General features: G+C 38.0%; 1 long non-coding RNA gene across 18 annotated transcripts in view; it reads left to right on the forward strand.

Annotated features, from left to right (window-relative positions):
- The window catches only part of LOC121674611, a 119,860-nt gene that overhangs the window by 94,096 nt on the left and 7,469 nt on the right, over window positions 1-18,295 (forward strand). For 9 of the 18 annotated variants that reach the window (XR_006019706.1, XR_006019705.1, XR_006019710.1 and 6 more), the window contains 3 exons: window positions 2,354-2,419; window positions 4,352-6,973; window positions 7,670-16,721. This is a non-coding gene — a long non-coding RNA (uncharacterized LOC121674611). Of the gene's footprint in view, window positions 1-2,353; window positions 2,420-4,351; window positions 6,974-7,669; window positions 16,722-18,295 lie in introns of those variants that run through there. The other 9 variants (XR_006019704.1, XR_006019709.1, XR_006019719.1 and 6 more) reach the window with 8 other exon arrangements.

Consider the following 18,295-nt stretch of genomic DNA (forward strand, 5'->3'; position numbering starts at 1 on the left):
GTAGTAGTCCTGTGCTGGATATTAGATATAATCAGTACATGGAGATGTAGAGCAAGGTTATGGTGGGATTTTTCCTGTACTCTCATTCTTTGGCAGATCTTGAGTTATAATATGGAAAGTAAGCCTAAGATGTACCACGTCCTGGTGGACTTCAAGGTCAGGTTCTACAAAATGAACGCTGTAAATTAATTTCAAAATAGGACAGCAGACAATTACAAGGTAAAAAAACCTACCAACTTCCTCGAATAAAAATACCCACAAATGCCTCCAAATACCTGCCCTTCCTCACTTGGAGGGAAATTAAACTGTTTGCATTTATTTATTTATTTATTCACTCACCTCTCCCCCTTTGAAATCAAGACTGTAGACCTAAACAGGAGACCTCAGCTGGGACTTAATTAGAGGAGCTTGGACTGGGAAATGACAGTTTCAGTACTATTATACTGCTACGCCACAGCCTTTACTGTTGTTTCTGCTGTGAATATAATTAATGCCCTGCACCTCTTCTTAATAGGGGCAGTAACTCTAGTGTGGAGGCTTTATTGCTCCACGGCCCAGGGAGAATGCTCCTGCATTTCTGGGCCCAGTGTCATCTGTCAGGCAGATTGGCCCTGTCTCTGGGAAGGGGAATTACACACTCAGTTAAGGCAGTTGTTGCCACATGTCTTGTGGGAAGGCAATCATTTATCAGACATATATCAGATGCATGGACTCTTTTTTTTTTTTTTCAGTGCTGTATTGCTCTTTCTCTCTCCCCATGCATTAACTGGTGTACCATTATGGCATTCCTAGTTTCGTTAGTCGCTATAGGAAATCTCGTATTGTGTCTCATAGGCTACATTTTCTTCATCTGGAACACAAAAGGGAGGATATTTGCTTCCTGATGTGGAGCAGCAGCAGCTGTAGAGCACCTGCCAAGCTACAGTAAATGGCAGTGTGGCAAGGAATGGGATACCTCTAAAAGAACAGTCTCTGTAAGACACTTTGACATCCTCAGTGGTAAATTAGCCATGAGGCTATTGAGCTTAATTCCCTGATTTTTCACTCACAAGAAGAACAAGGAAGGACCTATCTGTTACCTTCCTCAATTTCCCCTGATACAGCGGCAGTAGTTGACTTGCAACAAGGAGGAACTGGTCAGCAACATGGCATGGATGTTTATGTGTGTGCTTGGTTGGTTGGGTTTTTGTCACTTCCAAAAGACGTCTCTAGCTTTGGAAAGCCTTAAATGACAAGTAAGATCAGATGCCACAGCTGCAAGTGTGAGGAGGTCTGGCAGAAGAGTGGAAGCTTTCATTAGCAGCATGTGTGTTTTTTTGAGACAACTGAACGTAATTCCTACTATACATGGGTGAATTGTTGTGGCCTGATGGAGAACAGGAGTTTGTTCAGCTTTTAAATCTATGGTTGGTGTAGTAAGAGCTGGGCTCAGAGAAGTAATGGGTGGCTGCGTGGACAGCATGCTCCACTAACAGTGGAGCATAGTGTAAGAATGGATAAGAACTGGAAGAAATTCTCTTCATTTAGCTTAATTGTTATCTGTCCCCCTACTCTACCACAGCCATTATCCAAATTCTCAGTGAGAGAGCAGGATTAATCATAGAGTCATAGAATTATTCAGGCTAGAAAAGACCTCTAAGGTCATTGATTCCAGCCCTTAACCCAGCACTGCCATCTTCACCATTAAACCATATCCCCAAATGCTACAGCCATGTGCCTTTTGAACAATTCCAGGGATGGTAAATCCATAACTTCCCAGAGAGCCAATTCCAGTGCCTGACCACCCTTTTAGTGAAGAATTTTTCCCAACAATTAATCTAAACCTCTCCTGGTGCAACTTAAGGATGTGTCACCTTGTCCTGTCGCTGGTTGTCTGGGAGAAGAGACCGACCCCCACCTGGCTACACCCTCCTTTCAGGCAGTTGTAGAGAGTGATAAGGTCTCCGCTGAGCCTCCTTTTCTCCAGGTTAAACACTCCCAGATCCCTCATACAATTTGTGCTCTAGGCCCTTCTTCAGATTTATTGACTCTCTTTGGGCAAATTTGTTGTCCTTGGCTGTGTAATCAACATGCAAAAAGAGATTATCCTTGCTAAAAACCCCCAGTGATAAGCACGATGTGTCTGAGTAAACAGGAGCCATTTGAGGATGATAGGGAAACTTGTACATTATTTATCTATGAACTTTGAACAGGACAATCTTAAACTGCTTTCCCATGTATTTTTTCTTGAATGTTGCACCAAAATCTAGTCCTGAAAATGCCTAGGCTTCTTGGTAGAAATGCGTGATCTGCATGTAAAACCAAAAAAAGTCTCAACACTTAAGCTAGCTAAACCCTTTTCCTTCTCTTACAGATGTATTTTTCTGTGCCTCTTGAAATGCCTGGGAAGTAGGAATGAAGTAGGAAGTAGTCTTATGTGGTAAGCCAATACTTTCTTCTTCTGCTGATTTTCCAGGCAGCTTCTGGTGGAGTCATGTAAGAATATGGCCCTTTGCTGCTGATCAGAGCAGCATTGATTGATTCCTGCTGCACGTATGCTACACATACTACTTCAATGCTCTATTGCTACAAACTGTTGGAAATCTTATTCAAAAGAATTAGCTTTCTCTTGAAGAAACAACATATAGCACCAACTTGTGTTCTTGTTGCTCTCAGTTAATGGGAACATACAAAATCTGAATTTTGCCTTTGGGCTGTGGGGTATATTCTTCTTCCCTAAACCGCAGGCATGACTAAAATGGTGTTTCAAGGCTAATAGTTAAGAAACCAAAGTAGTTTCTCCATCTGTCGTTGAAGTAGAAGCAATCTTTGTTTTTTGCAGGTCCATACCACATTGTACATATCCAAGTGTGTACAAGCCAAAGAGGCAACAGTTTCACAAAGCAACCAAATTTGAGACTGAGATGCCCTTATAGATTTTTAATCATCAGCCTCTAGAAAGGTTCTGTTTGATGGATGTGAGGGAATATTTATGTTTCTTTGTCCCTGTACATTCCCTTTACCACATGTATTAAAGAGTTACCTCTATGTTCTCATATTTAAATGTGAATGTCATATGTTTGCACTGCTAATTCCTTCTTAAAACTGCTTGATCTGCTCATGTTGATTTATACTTATGTTTAATAATTTCTTTACATGTTCTCCATTGTTGATTCTCTAAATGAATGATTTTAACAGTACTGGGACTAAACTAATATGGAAAATTGCTGTTGAGAAAAAAGGGGGAAAAATGGTCAGTAAATTAGTCTTCTGTGATCTCTGGTCAAAACAGAGTTTTGCCAAGTGACATTAAATAACAACTGGGCAACAGAAACCTTGACAAATAAGCTTTCAGAGACTGTCCAGCTGTAATGCCTCTTCTACTCCATTAATAATTTTTCTAGAGTATTTACTTATGTGTTTTTCCTGGTATAATCACACGATTCCTTTCAGCCTTCTATTAGGCCTGGCTCAAAGCAGATTGTCACAAAATGCCTAAATTATTAGCTTTCTTGTCTAGCAACATTTGGCTGAAAATATGTGGTCAAACTGCTGGTTTTGTGCTTTGCATAGCTCAGGAAAGAGCAAGGTTTTTTCTCAGTTGAAGAAGGGGATTTCAGAGGTCTTGTCAAGACTGCTCAGTCTGATGAATGTTGTTGCAGCCAGGTTTTTACATTAGTTTTCATCAGTGCCATATCCAAGCACTTGTGTGTTAAGTTTGTGTCTGCAGAGCTGATCACTTAAAATAGCCTCCACTGCTAACAATCTCTTTAGATTAATATATCCAAGTCATAAATCACCATGAGTTTAGATAGGAATGACCATAATGATTGTTTCTACCTCCTGTTCATTCCTATTCCTCCTATAGCTTACATCCTACCTTACATTCCTTGCATATTGCAGGAAAAGCATATCTGTACCAGAATTTACTGAATCAAGTACATCCAGTCTGTGTAGTTATCTATTAAATGGAATACATACAGCATTTTTTTTAAGCTGGCTTCTCTGCTCCATTTCATTTAAATGAGGCATCAATTTAGATTGATAAAATTAGCAGACACACTGCACGTTCTACAGACTCATAGGTCGCTGTAAAACTTTTTCAGGTTCCAAATACCAGTATTATTGGTGCATTCCCATTGTAACATTATTCACTGGTTGTATGTTGGCCATATGAATACTATAATTTAAATTTCTTTTGAAGAGACTGGCTAGAAAGCATTTTTTAGGCATTTTATCTCCTTGGTACTGATGGTAAATTAAACAGTTACTCATTTGGGCATTCTTTGTGCTGGTAGAGGCATTTTGTTGCAATTTGGAAGAAGGCGTAGTCATCAGTTAATGAATTTTTTAAACCATGTGTTTTTTTCAGTGCTTGGCTCTTCACCTTGGAAGAAGGGTAGGTTTTCTGTGCTAAATGAGAATGGAAATACTGCATCAGTTCAAATTAAACACAGCATGCAGATGAGACAAAACTGTAGTGTCTGTGAGCACACTTTCAACGTAGCACTCACAGAGCTGCTGGAAAACCTACAGAATAAATGGAGCCATAAATGTAAGCAACCATAGGGTTCCACTGAGCCCTGTGGTGTTTGTGCATTGCTGCTGCTATAGGAACACACCTCTGAGGTGTCACTGCCATTTGGAGGAGCAGGTTCTCTTCATCAAGAGTTGCGCCGAAATGATGTGTGCACAGCTCCCTCTGCAGCCCAGCACCTCCTCTTCAAAAACCATTGGGATCACAGGAATGGATGCTTCTGGCTTTTGATGACTTCGTCGCTGGAAAAGATGTTTTGTGTCTCAATCCTTCTCACCAGTGCGGACTTGTTCTTGTCTGTAGTGAACTTGCAGATTGACGTGGTTGCCCTTTAGCGCATTAAGGATTCTGATCTCAGTTGAGGGCTTTTATTTTCCTGGCCTTTTTTTTCCATCGTGGTAAGTGTCTCAGGCCAAAGGTGGCTCCATGCCTGCTGCTTATTGGAGCTCTTCCCAGGCCACCCCATGTTTTTCATACATGAGCATATTTGTTAACTTGAAAAGTAAGTATGAAGATAACTAATGCTTCTCCTCTATTCCCTCTCTTCCTTCACCACATTGTACCCTCTGGTTAGTTCAGTCTAACTGAAATAACACAGAGAGGATCCCCCTGGTTTTGCCTCCCACTGAAATGACAGCATATTTCCTTTACCTGTGTTTACTTTCTGGCTGCATTCCACTCCTTTAGTTTACGCCACCTTTCTCCCCCGCTTTCTGAAAATTATTTGTTTGGATATGCATCTTTTTCCAGGAGAAGAGTGTCTTAGAAGGTGGAGGTTAAAGACAAGCACGTAGAATTCGGGAATTTAGTCCCCATGCAGTGATACTGACAGTCCAGGGAGCCATATTTGAATGGAAAATTGAGAACAGTAATTTGGCTGCTTTGATTTTTTTCATCAAGCAACCTGCCCTGATCCTGAACCTGCATGTATAGGAAAATTGTTTTGGACACTAATTTCTGGATTGTAAGAGTTTGCCTGTGCAGACTAACAAAGGTATAAACTGAAGGTACCTCAGGTAAACAACGTTACAGGTCTGTGAAACCACATATTTTAAAAAACCCAACAAAACATGGCCTAATTTAATTTTGCTTAATTTGTTTCTGCAACAAATTAAACTAAAACAAATTTAGGTTGCATTTATGCTAGGCTTTTAATGTGGTTCAACCAATCCACTTGAAAGGATAATTCAGATGAATTTTCCTGAGTCTGTCATGGGGATGAGAAATGACACACAGCACCATGCAGTCCAGTTATATCCTCTCAGGGTACCAAAATGTATAGTTATGGCAATGAACATTGACTACATACAGAAAAAGAGATCAAAATCAGTAGGAGCATTGGGAGGAAATCAGAATCAGGCGAGGCAGAGGAACTGTTGTGGGGGGCAAATCTCCCAGATAATGACCTTTCTTGCAGCTTTCAAGGCCACCAAATGGACTGATTAGTGACCAGATGTTTGCTTGCTGGAAGGTGGCTCATCTGAGAGAAAAAGCCAAGAAAGTAAAGGTTTGGGGACCAATGCTGGAATCTTTGTTGTGATCAAGGGAAAACACTTTGCACAGGAGAAGCAAATAAAATTTGCAACCTGATCCTGAGTCTGCTCTGATGTTGGCACTTCCCAGAGGCAGAAAATACTTTGCAGGGGTTTTAATTATTTCCAATATCTCCACTTCCCATTTATCCTACCAAGCTAGAGTATGGAGAAAACCTCAGGAGCACCACCTTTTCGGAACACAGTTCTTGTGCTTCCAGCTAAAGGTACTAAATGTAAACATGCTATTTGTGGGTTGCATGCAATGTATTTCGAGAGTTTGGTTTTACTAATTATTGCAATTGTTTCATCTTTATAGATAGTTAACTCTGCTATGGAAAGGGACCCATTTAAGCAGAGGTAGGTTACTCCTGGAAGATGCAGCTGCCATTTTGTGAGGACCTACCAGAGTGGCCTATCAGAGAATTATGAGAGTTAACTGGTTTACTTTTTCTCAAAAGTTTGTTTTCTGGTAGGTTTTCACCTCATCTGTCATTTGGGATACACTATGAGGAAAAGAGGAAGGACTTGTATCAGAGAAACAGCCAGACATGTACTTGTAGTTAATCTCAGTGGGGTGAGTGATTAGGATATTTTGCCTTGTACACTTTTTTAATTCCCAGTGAACCTCAGCACAGCAATCTCTATGACGGATGGAAGACCAGATTCTTTTTCTCTCTCTGTGTAAACTGTACAAATTTTGTGCTTCTTTTAGAATTTTGCTTTTCTAACAAAGGAAAAACAACAGAGGACCAGAAGGTTTGCCAACCCTGATAGCATCCCAGGAAGGTGCCTGCTGGGGAGAGACAGGAGTATGGAAGATGTGTCTGACTGGAGGATTTCCTGCTGTAGGTCAGCAGAAGGCCACTCCTTGTCCACTTGCCTATCATGTACGCTGGATTGAAATGGCTTTTAATTTGCACAGGTATGATGAATGGGAGTAAAAGTCTCTTTCTCGTAAGTCATGGTAATGAATAAAATAGAAAAGCAGGAGTTAGGCCTGCTTGCGAATAATGTGTAGCTGCAGGTACATCTTAGGAGCTGGATAATACTCAGAGTTTGTTTTCCCTGCAGCCTTAAGTGTAACAATGTAAGAAGACAAGGCAGAGCTACATGCCTGTATAATGCTAAAAATATCAAGTTAGAGTCCTCAGGCTTTAGGTCAGCTGTTCAATAGCAGCTGAAAGGAAATCCCTTCTCACCCCCCACCCCATATTCTGTACAAATGAGTTCTTGTACACATACAGAACAATGTGATGCCATGCCTTTTAATTAGGGCATATAAATCAAAGTCACTTGCCTTTCTCCAACCAGGTGAACTATTTTCAGTGAAGAATCTACTCAAAGAGGAAGTTGTACAGTCCACCCTACACAATTACACAGATAAAAGTATAACGAAGAAATGAAATTGTATATGAAAGAGATACAACCTCCCCCTCTTTGATACAAATACATTTTTGGTTTTTTTCAGAATACTAGAAATAAATTCGAAGATAGGAAAGGCCTTAAGCACTAGGCTAATTGTATTAACCCCTCCAGATTTTTACACTTTTTCCATTAAAAAAAATCTCTTTTCTCCTCTCTTCATTGGAATAAATAGCTGCATTTCTTTTCTCTACAGGCTGAAGATGGTGAATTGAAACAACCATAATGAGTGTGGCAGTCAAAAACAAGGGCATTTACAAAGGATAATTATTGCTTAGATTATGAATATCAAATTTCTATTGACATGAAAAAATTACATCTTACAGAGATATTATAAGCATTGTCATTCACAATGAAGCACGACAGAAAAGATTTTACTCTCAGCTGCCTGTAGAATTAAGTCACATGAGCCATTCTTTCTTCAGAGAAATGTGAAGCTGAAACTTAGAAGGATGCATATTTCTATGTAAAAATAGCATCATTCCCCTTCCTTGAATTTGGTTCAACACCAGCATGGAGAACTGCTATATAGAAAAGACAGGTGGGGAATGTAAAATTCTCAGCGTGGAAAGAGTTTCCAGTTCCCCACCCACTGTTACCTTCAGCCTCATTTGATTAAGAATGTTCCTGCCAGGTAAGTGGGTTGGAAACTTCCAAAACACTTTCTCCAATGAGTGACTGAGATCCTAGATCTCTGATAGCATTTCAAGTGACAGCACCAGTGGCAACCTCAAAGTCTTAAGGACTGAGGAGGAAAAGGATGGATATGCATAGCCTTACAGTTCAATTGAAAATAATGACAGTATAAGCAATATACTACATCTTGTATATATGGTATTTTGACATTCTTTTTTTTCTGAAAAGTGAAAAAAATGCATTTCCTCTGTTCAAGATGTCCTTTAATCTTGCTGTCACTTCTTACATAAATCCAAACTTATTCCAGGTATACAGATTTTTTAAAGGCTGTTAGTAAGAAAAAAATGCTGAGTGTTTTCATCCTTAGCAATCCCACACAAAGTTTGTCATAAGATTTACAGCCTCTCTGTGTTTTAAGCAGCATTTTTTGTGTGCTGTGGTCCATAAGACATTATAACTTGACTATGATGTCAAGAAAAAAATCTCCCAGAAAATGTATAAGCTCATCTATAACCACAAATTAAAAATAGAGAAAGTAATAATTGAACATTCAAAATGGTCTAATTTTGCTTAGAAATGAGAAGAAACATAACTATACTGCTTAAGGTGGAATGTAGTCCTTCAAGCGAAAATTGAAAAATTTAGTTGTATTTCCTGCTTCTAGTGCAGCATATTTTAGCATTTCCTGGTCTCCAGGAAATTTAATGACATTTTAATTTTGATGGCATATTCATTACTGGCAATTTGAAGCCATCCAGAAATGGAGGTATGGAAGTTTCTTTCCAGTTTGTTCTGTTCCACAGGTTCTGCACTTCTTGTCCACTACTCAGAAGCCTTCGGAGTCCTTGGATACCCAAGGCACAGAAACAACCAAGAATATATTTGCTATCTATGTTTGGTGTGGTCCTGATGTTTAGGTTCCATATATTTATCTTAACTAAGTAGGACATGCTTTTGCCACCTCAAAACTATTTCAGCTCGGCTGCTATCTATAAAATTCACCTTAGTCCTTCTGGAGATTCCACCTAAGTCTGTGTCCAACTGTAGGTAGGAGTATTCTCCCTGGAACACGCACATAAGGTGGGAGCCTATGCCCTGATGGAGGATATTGGGATCCCCAGAATGTGTTGTTTCTTTCCTGGCATAATGTTTTAGAGTGCTGAAGACTGGCTGGGGAGAATACAGGAGTGGAACTATAATTTTCCTCATGTTGCAACTCTGTTTCATAGATTAATTTTCCTTTTAACATGTATATGTGGTCATTCTGTGATGTGAATATTTGTAAATGTTGACAAACGCTTTTTCCGTCCTATATATGGAACTCATTTTCTGGACTTCATGTCTATTAGCTGAAATTTCCCAGGATGTGATGCTTTAAATGTGACACAAAGAGGATCTGCTTCATTTGTCACATAATTTATTTTATTCTTCATCATATGTATCCTTCTATAAATATGTCCTACCTTTGCATTCTACCTGTCTGAAGTCTTTAGGGAGCAATCACTGTTTATCTGTGAATTTCTTGCAGTGAGGATGTCTCTTCCAGTTTACATTTGCATCATAACTTTTTAACCAACGTATTCTAGGACTGTGTCAACTTTACATTTTACATTCTCTCGGATGTTCACTTTCTTTGTTCTCTCTTGATTATTTTGTAAGGAAGAAATGAAGCAATTTCTTTCTGATGGAACATCATGGTATCGGGAATTGTTTTTGATATTGCTGTGCTGTTTTTTTTCTTAGCATGATTTATCACTAAAGGAATGGATATTTACTGAGTTGCTGGAAGTTTTAAGCATGAGAATAATAGCATAAATTACCTGCCTGAGAAACATCAGTGAGAATGGGTGATTAGAGGGAGTGAAAATAATAATAAATATTTTTATATATAAATAAAAATGTTTTAATAAATTAAAGTTGAACAACCTCAGAAAAAATAAATTGCTGTCTAATTGTATTGTTGGCTGCATGTATAAATCTAGATGCATTGGTACTGTCAGTGGTATTTATCCTCATTTCTGATGCACACTAAGGATACCACTGGCCTCTGCATAATTAAGTCCAATAGAACTGAGCCTATGGAAGATGACCTGTCTACTACTCCGTAACTTTGGTATTTGCCTGAATAATACTAGAAATACTTTAGTGCTAAAAAGTTACTTTTTTCTTCTAAAATGGGTATTTTTGATCATAAAACAACTGAAGTCAGGTTAAAGAAAATAATTCAATGCTGGAAATTGTACAAACCAATTGCTATAGGATCTCCCACATTCCTCTTTAATTGTAGATTGACAGGTTTTTCTGGTAGAAAACTGATACACTGGAGTTCTTAGAGGATGGGTGTCAAGGTTATTTAAAACATTCAAAGCAATAAAAATAGGACTAGTACATTTCAATTCTTTAAAGTTTTTAAAAATAAAGTTTTAACTTTATGTACTTAGACTCTTCTATGGTTCTAAGAACAGTTGTACAAAGAAATTCAATAAATGAAAATGAAATGAAAAGTGAAGGCTACTATTATAGGCAAATCAAATATTTTCACCATTAGGTGTAACACCCTTTTTCTTCTCTTTCCACTGTTAGTTAAGATGATGTTCCTTGCTGTCTCCCTACATATTTTCCTGAGATTATCTGATATGAAAAGCATCTCATACATGTTGTGACAAGGCCCTCCCAGACAAAGTTCCTTACTGCACATATTGTGACCATTGTGTATGCACGTTCTAAGCCTCTTTGCCCCTCACTTAGTGAAACCATAGATTCAAACAGATGGGGACAACTGTGCTGTGTTATAGCAGTTAGGCTCATAATATCTCCCTACTTTCAACTACACCAGTCTCACTGGAAATGCATTCGAGCTGAGCTATGTCTCCAGCAAACTTTGAAAATGCGGAATGGTTGGATTACATATGAACTGCTCCGCACGAATCTCCCTTTCAGTTAGTCAAGTACATATATAAATATGTACATGTACATATACATGTATATACCTTAAGGAAGGGGGACAGCTGTAATGGAAATGTAGCAACAGCACTTCTTAAAAGTCACTGGAATATATAAAAATGTTCAACTCTGAAAAATGTTGCCGTGAAAGGCTGTAACTTTAATGTTTGACAATGAGAATGAATAGGTAAATTAACAGTTTTATTTCCCTAAAATGCAATTGAAAGGGAAAGTCAATATATTAAAACTCAGCACAAACTCCTTCCAAGTTTGTTTGTGAGCTCATGAAAGTCTTACATTCTTCATAATCCATGTTAATCTATAAAGAAAAAAGGCTCCAATGCTTTTGGTGGCCTGTGGCTGAGGCTCTTTGTTACTCTTTTTATATGTGTTACTTCTGTCAAAAAATTGATCTGTCTGGCTCAGTCTGCTGTTTTCCCTCAAGACTGTTCTGTAGAGCCTTGGATGGAGCCTCTCTTGCCTGTTGCAACCAGTTGCCTTGCAACCAGTCATGCATGGTTCAAAAGTAACAAAGATTAATTTTTATATATATTTTTTAACATTTATTTTAACTTTAAGAATCATGGCTCTAAGGTATACTAGGCACTTGAATCTGGAGTCAGAAGTGCAAGTAGAAACAAGGAATATATATAAATCAGAATCCTCATTTTTCTGTACCGTCTTGCGGATTTATGTTCACTAGATCCAGTGCCCAGCATACCTTTTCCTTTGTTTCATATTTGAGTAATCACTTCAAAACACACCTTTGCGTAATAAAGCAATGGCTTTAAAGTCAAAGTTAGCATCTGTTGCTTTCATGTGAATTTGAAATACCCTCATTGCATTATGCCTGGCATTACAAAACACACCAGTGTATAATACAACATACAACAGATTCTTGAATCAAAGAACATTCCAAACTGAGCTAAGAGCTTTCAGATCTGCATCAAATGCTTCCAAGAGGATAAAATCACAGAGGAGCAACCTGTGGTACTCTTTGTTCTTGCCATGGAGAGATGTGCTACTTCTTATAGCTCATTTGTGGTTTCTGGAGAGACACACAAAAAAAAAAAATAACAAAACAACTTTTAACATAGCAAGTGAGGTTTTTCTCTGTTAGGGATCAATGCTTAGCACTCTGTGACTTCATCCAGTCACTTGTTGAACAGTCTGTAGCTTCCTGAAGAAAAAGAAATCAGAACTGGTTTCTCTCTGTTTCATGCTTCCTTTTTTTCTGACATTGCAGAAAATACTGTCACTGTTTTCTTTCAAATTCCTTTCTGAAATACACAGCTGGACCTCAGAAGTTTTGTGTTTAGGGAAGTGGACAGGTGGGATTGGCATGGTGCATCTCCTACTGATATTGCATGAAACAGGAAAAAGTTAACTGCAGGAGAAAGATGATGGTGGATAAGGTTGTTTACCAAATGGGTTTCAAAGTAAATTGCCTCAAGCCCATTTGCTAAAACTAAACTGCATAAAAATAATGGGTTTTCATAAGTGAAGAAGGCAAAAATGTATTGACCTCCTCCTGTGTATTCAAAGTACCTATGAATAGAGCCTTTTCTAAGAATGGAGAGGAGGGTTATTTTAGTTGGGTGTTTTGTTTCTGCAAGATTTGTATCTAGGCCTTTAGCTACTGTAAAACAGTGAAGTTTTGTTGGAGTAAGTGTTTTGGGTGAAGTTATGCTGACTTAGAGAAACTGGGTATCTGACCCAACATAGTATTTCAATGTAGCAGTGACCTAGCAAAGTGTTAAACTTTCCATTACTGAACGCCAACATTAAAGGATTATTTAACTCTACCAGAAAAATCACATCCTGGAAAAAAAAATTATCAGGAGAAATCTCTCTGTGAGTGATTGCATTCTGTCCTTTGGGACATGCTTTGTTGCATGTACCCTTAAACTCTTCCAAAAAAAAAGCCCCTTCATAGCTCCATTATTTTCATCACATAATAAAAAAACCCTGTCTTTTTCCTTCCCCTTCTGAGAAAATAAACACACATTGAACTGCACAGGTTGAGCCTCATTAAAAAAAAAGAAAAAAAAATACCATGGGGGTTAGACTGGGTTGAGATAATTAAGAAAACAATTTTCTTTTCAATGGCATAATTTTCCAGACATCAGACTGCTTAATGTAGAACCTAGATATAAAGGTCTTCTATCAGAATTTGAAATGTTGCTTTTTGCAAAGCTGACATAAATAAAACCCTGCTTTGCAATCAAGTTTTCTGGACTAGATCCCACCCCTCCTGAACTTCAGTATGTTTTGTTGGTTTTGTTAACACTGTGGACCATCTTAAAATTGCGATTAGAATTTTCTCAAGCAAAAGGAACTTCAGTGTTGCTAAAGAAATGGAATGGAAATACCAGGCAAATACACATTCAAATCCTCCTGACAGAAAAATCTGTCAGATGTGGACAGAACCTGAGGAGCTCTGGGAAATTTATTTTCCAGGCTTCCTGATTCTCATTCTCTTCCCTGGAATGGATTTGAGAATCATTACAGACTTCAAATTACAGCCTAAAAAAATTTAAGATCTAACGTAGGATTTTAGGTTTCTGAAAAGTATATTCCCTAAGTCCTACTCAATTGCCTCTGCAGCCAAGGAGGCAAATTATATTTATAAGAGCCTCTATTTTATGTTAGTTATTTTATTTGTATTAAGGTCAGCCTTGGCCAACTTAAAATTTGGTTTCCTGTTGTGTCCAGAAACATCTTTACTAAATACTGCTATTCAGTAGGAGGGAGGGTTGTTCCCTCCCGCTTTCTGTCCTCCACACTTGTTCCTTCATTTTGAGAGTTATACATCAATTCCCTGGGATAGAGAGGGAGCCCTGTGTCCTGGGTGCACCAGGCTAGAGTGTATTCAGTAAAATAAAATTTTTCCTTTTAGGGAAGAAAGGATGTGTGCAAGCAGTTTAGTTTGGTAGCTTGTTTATGAACTTATTCTCTCTTGAGATTATGTGTTTTTGTGGTTGAGAGCAAAGTCTGCTTTCTTCACCTTGACTGCCGTGGAATTCCACAAAAAATACACCTGAGGCCAGGACCTGACACAGGACCATCTCTGAATATGCAAACGTATTGTATAAGCACCAATATATAGGTAAATCTAATGACTTAGCAATAGCAGAAGGGAGTGTGGCCTATGGTGACTTTCTTGATATTAGTGTTTATGACAAGAAAAGGTGTCATACTTGTGTCCCCTTGGAATTGCACCTCCCAAGATGTTCTGTGCCTGGATCTGATTGTCGTCTTTCATTTGGTCTTGCTCTCCTTTCTCAGGAAGGAGTTTTTAACCTCCTGCTGAGTAAATGCTGTGGGTCTGATGTAATTCAGGAAGTCCTGTGTCTGATGTGTTTTGGATAAACACCTTTGCTGAGCACAGAAGCCAATGTGGGACCATTTAATTCTGCATCTGTGCTTTTGAGTTTTCCCTCAAGGAGATAACACTGAAATCCATGCCCCAGAAGCTGAGCATAGTTTGGAAAGCAACCCAAATGGTTGTCTTCTGTTCACAGTGGTTCATCACATTGTTTTAGAGCTGTGGGCAATGATGAAAGTAGTGCAAGAAGGAAATAATTTCCCCAGAACTATAATAATGAGGAGAAAACCTCCTTAAGCCAACAACCCTTATTTTCTTCCATTTTCTTACTTTTTATTTGTTGTTTAATTTGGCAGCATCAGCTTTAAAGTTTGTCAGACCAACTGTTGGCAACTGAGATTAGTCTGAAGTTTTGACTTGCAATATTACAGTGTTAAATGCATCATAAGGATGAATATTAAATTAATTGAAAAATCTGTTTCTGACTGTGAAGGTCACCTAACCTCAAGAGTCTTGCTTTCCAGATCTGAGTAGTGTTTGTTAACATTGAGAAGCAGGATACCACCTTATATATAAATTCCTTTTTTGCCTCTCTCTTCATTGTATTGAATAAAGCTGTATAAGCATAAAAGAGCACTGATACATTATGTCCAGAAACTGCTATGATGTCCATTTTGATAGGAAGCTTGTCAAAAATTATATTGTGAATCTTACTTTCGAAGGACTTTGTGTGACACACTTGAAGGCCAGATATGTAAAATACAAGTCTAAAGTCAAATTCTTTTACAGTTACTGTAGCTGTTAGACTTAATGCTAACTTAAAACATTTTTTTTCCAGTTTTGCATAGTAGAATTAAAGTATTACCTTAAACACAGAAGAAACCTTGGAAGGATTTAGTGTAGAATTTTTTAGATAGTCTGTTACATATGTCTACTGCCTAATTTTTAGCAAAGCAGACATTGGATCTAGTGTTTAACCTACTGCTCTTCTGAGGGGGTATTATAAACCTGGCAACTGGCATGACGACCTCTTTAGGTTCTCTAATAGGAATGAATTCAGTAGCATTAGAAAGGTCATTTTGGCAACAATCCTGTGATTTAGAAACAGTACTCAATTCTCTGCGAGAATTATTCTATGATGTGATATAACTTTGTAACAGTATTTAGAGTATTTATCTTAAATTCATTCATGAAAGTGGCCCCTAAATAGTGGTTATATAATTTCCATTGGAGTCCTTTGGGGTAGATATTTCTTATTCCCATTTTATAGATGGCAGCCATGAAACATTAACAAAAGAGAAAAAAATCCTACTAGTTTTTATGTCTCTTTTTTTCCCACCAAAATGAGAATGGAATGGAATCTCTGAGAGGGAAATTCTCCATTTCAAGTCAAGAACAAAAATGTTCAAGACAGTTTTTGACTGAGAAACATTTCCCCCCCCCCCCCCCACCTCCCATCAGCTCCATTTTTCCATTGCTTCCCCCAGTTAAAACAATTCCACAAACAAACAAAAAAGAAAAGAAAACAAAAAAGAAAACAAGAGAGAGAGAAAAAAAGAAAAAATGAGATCTTTAAAAGACATATAAGACAAACCATTGTTAAGACTTCTGATTATTTTTGTAAAGATTTTTGTCTGTGTCTCATAGAGGAAGATACTGTACATTCACAGTGATGAACTGTTCATTTCTTTCTGAGAAAAGCTAGAACACTTTTAGGTCAAGCTGCTGCTTTACATGAAGTGGCAATGACAATGGCCGTGGTACTAATTGTTCCCACTGCTATGCACCACCACATCTAATACTCAGAAATTATGTGGGCCTTGATTTATAACTGCTCTCAATTGTTATTAGTCCCAGTTGCCTCACAGTAACTCTTCAGTATGTAAAAATAAACACTTAGGTTTCTGCAGAATGAGGGTCGTAATATGTAGCTGCATATGACTGAGTCTGGCCCTGACCTCATGAGGGAAAATAAACCCTATGCAAGCATGGAGCTTGTTAATATTTTCTTGAGTCCTTTCACCTGGCTTCAGTCACTGTCACTAATTTGTTTTGATTACGGTAAAATTTCAAGAGTTTGCACACTTTTATTTTGTCTGAATGACTCCATGGGGTCTTGGTTATTTTATATTACCTTGACTGTCACAAGCAAAATCAGACACTCATAAAATTACGTAAATGTAAATGTCAATAAAATAAATTGTTCTATTTTTGCAGATGTTCTTCATCTGGATTGAATTTGATTGTAGATGCTTGTCTTCATGCATAATGATCCAAAGCTAAAGGATGAAAGTGTTCTTGGAGCAAAGAAAACACATTCTGAATCTTTACTGTAAATTATACACTATACAAAATCAGTCCAAATTGTTCAAACCCTTGGACAATTACAATGTTATTCTACTCACCATGCTGAGTACTGTGTAATTATCATGGTTAGCAGCAGTTTGCTTGCTCTTAGTCCTGAAGGGAGATGCAAGCTTTACTGAACAAGAAATAAATGCAGATGTTAGACCTTATTTTGTTTTCTGACTCAGCAACTGAAAATACCCACAAAATGTGAAGGATTTTTTCCCCACTTATTTAGTTGATATAGCATTAACAAAAACAGTGCTATTGATCAAATATGCACTGCACTGTACATAATGGATAGTGTGGTTAGTTGCATGGTTAAAGAATTTGCTAAGTTGCAACCCCCAGCTTCATTTGTAAAAAGAAAGAAAAAAAATCAGAGATATTGTTCCCAGAGAAGGAAGATCCAATTAACAAGAAACATTGCATTGGTTTTCTGGTTTACAGGCTCACCCTTCTCCTATTAAGTCAATGATAGATTTGCTTGCATAGTTAATCATGCAGGAAACATACTTTACACTAAATCCATTTGTTTTGTGGGGTTAGTTTACCCATCGTTTTCACAAAGATTATCAGTCTTCCAGTCTTCCTTACTAAAAGCTTTCCAGTAGAATTAAATTCCAAGAACTTGCTTGGCTTATGGGCAAAGATTTTGAACCTCAACAAATTTTGTGTAATTGTTGTAAACCTATAATCTAAATTCCAAATATTTCTGCAAACTTCGGGAGGGCCTTCTGTCCATTTGACATCAAAACCTGGAGCAAATGGATCAGGAAATCAGTAATAGGAGACACCTTTGGCTTGACCAGTTAGAAAAGGATGTGGGATTCCAGTTGCCATCAGACTGTTTTGTTCAGAAGATGGTAATTCATATTTTTTTATGTCTCTATGTAATTTCTGCTTAATAAAATCTAAGAAGTATTTCTAATCTGCCCACTAATATAATATAAGAATATTAAGGAGCAGTCTGAAAAATAGCAACTGTTCTTGTGCTTGGATGTCCTGTTAGATATAATAAAGTCTTTCTTTCCCTGGAGAGTTAATCCCTGAGATGGAAGGGTTCCACTTCCCCAATGGAAGTGTTAGCTAAATTTAGTGTCAGCTAAGTTATTGAAGTCTGCCTGGGTCTTCTGGAACTTGTTACTGGGCAGAGCATGCTGCCATAGCTAGACACCTGGAAGACCAGAGCACTGGTTAATGTGCACGTGCCCTTGTGTGAAGGTGGCAGCTGAGGAAGGCAGAAAATAGGATTAGTTGCAGTCTTTCTTTCCTTTGCATGGTACAACACACCTCTTGAAGAAACATGTAGAAAATTAATGTGTGGCCTGGAACTGCTTCTTGCTATAGAGTGATATTCAAAGGTATGTGAGGTTAGTAGTGAAACTTTTGTTTCTCAGTATTTACATTGCTGTGATTCCTCTTGGAAGGGTTTTCTTCTGGTTAAAGCCCTCACAGCTTTGACTCTGTATTGGCACAGATGCGCTCACCTTCTTGCCCACCTTGTCTTTCTCTTTAAATTGTTCAGTAGCTCTTGGCACTGACTGCAAGTCCCACAGTTGAAAGATC

This window comes from Corvus kubaryi, unplaced genomic scaffold (genome assembly GCF_017639235.1).
Source record: "Corvus kubaryi isolate FWS band 111438036 unplaced genomic scaffold, C.kubaryi_AGA036_p1.0 69, whole genome shotgun sequence".
NCBI lineage: Eukaryota > Metazoa > Chordata > Aves > Passeriformes > Corvidae > Corvus > Corvus kubaryi.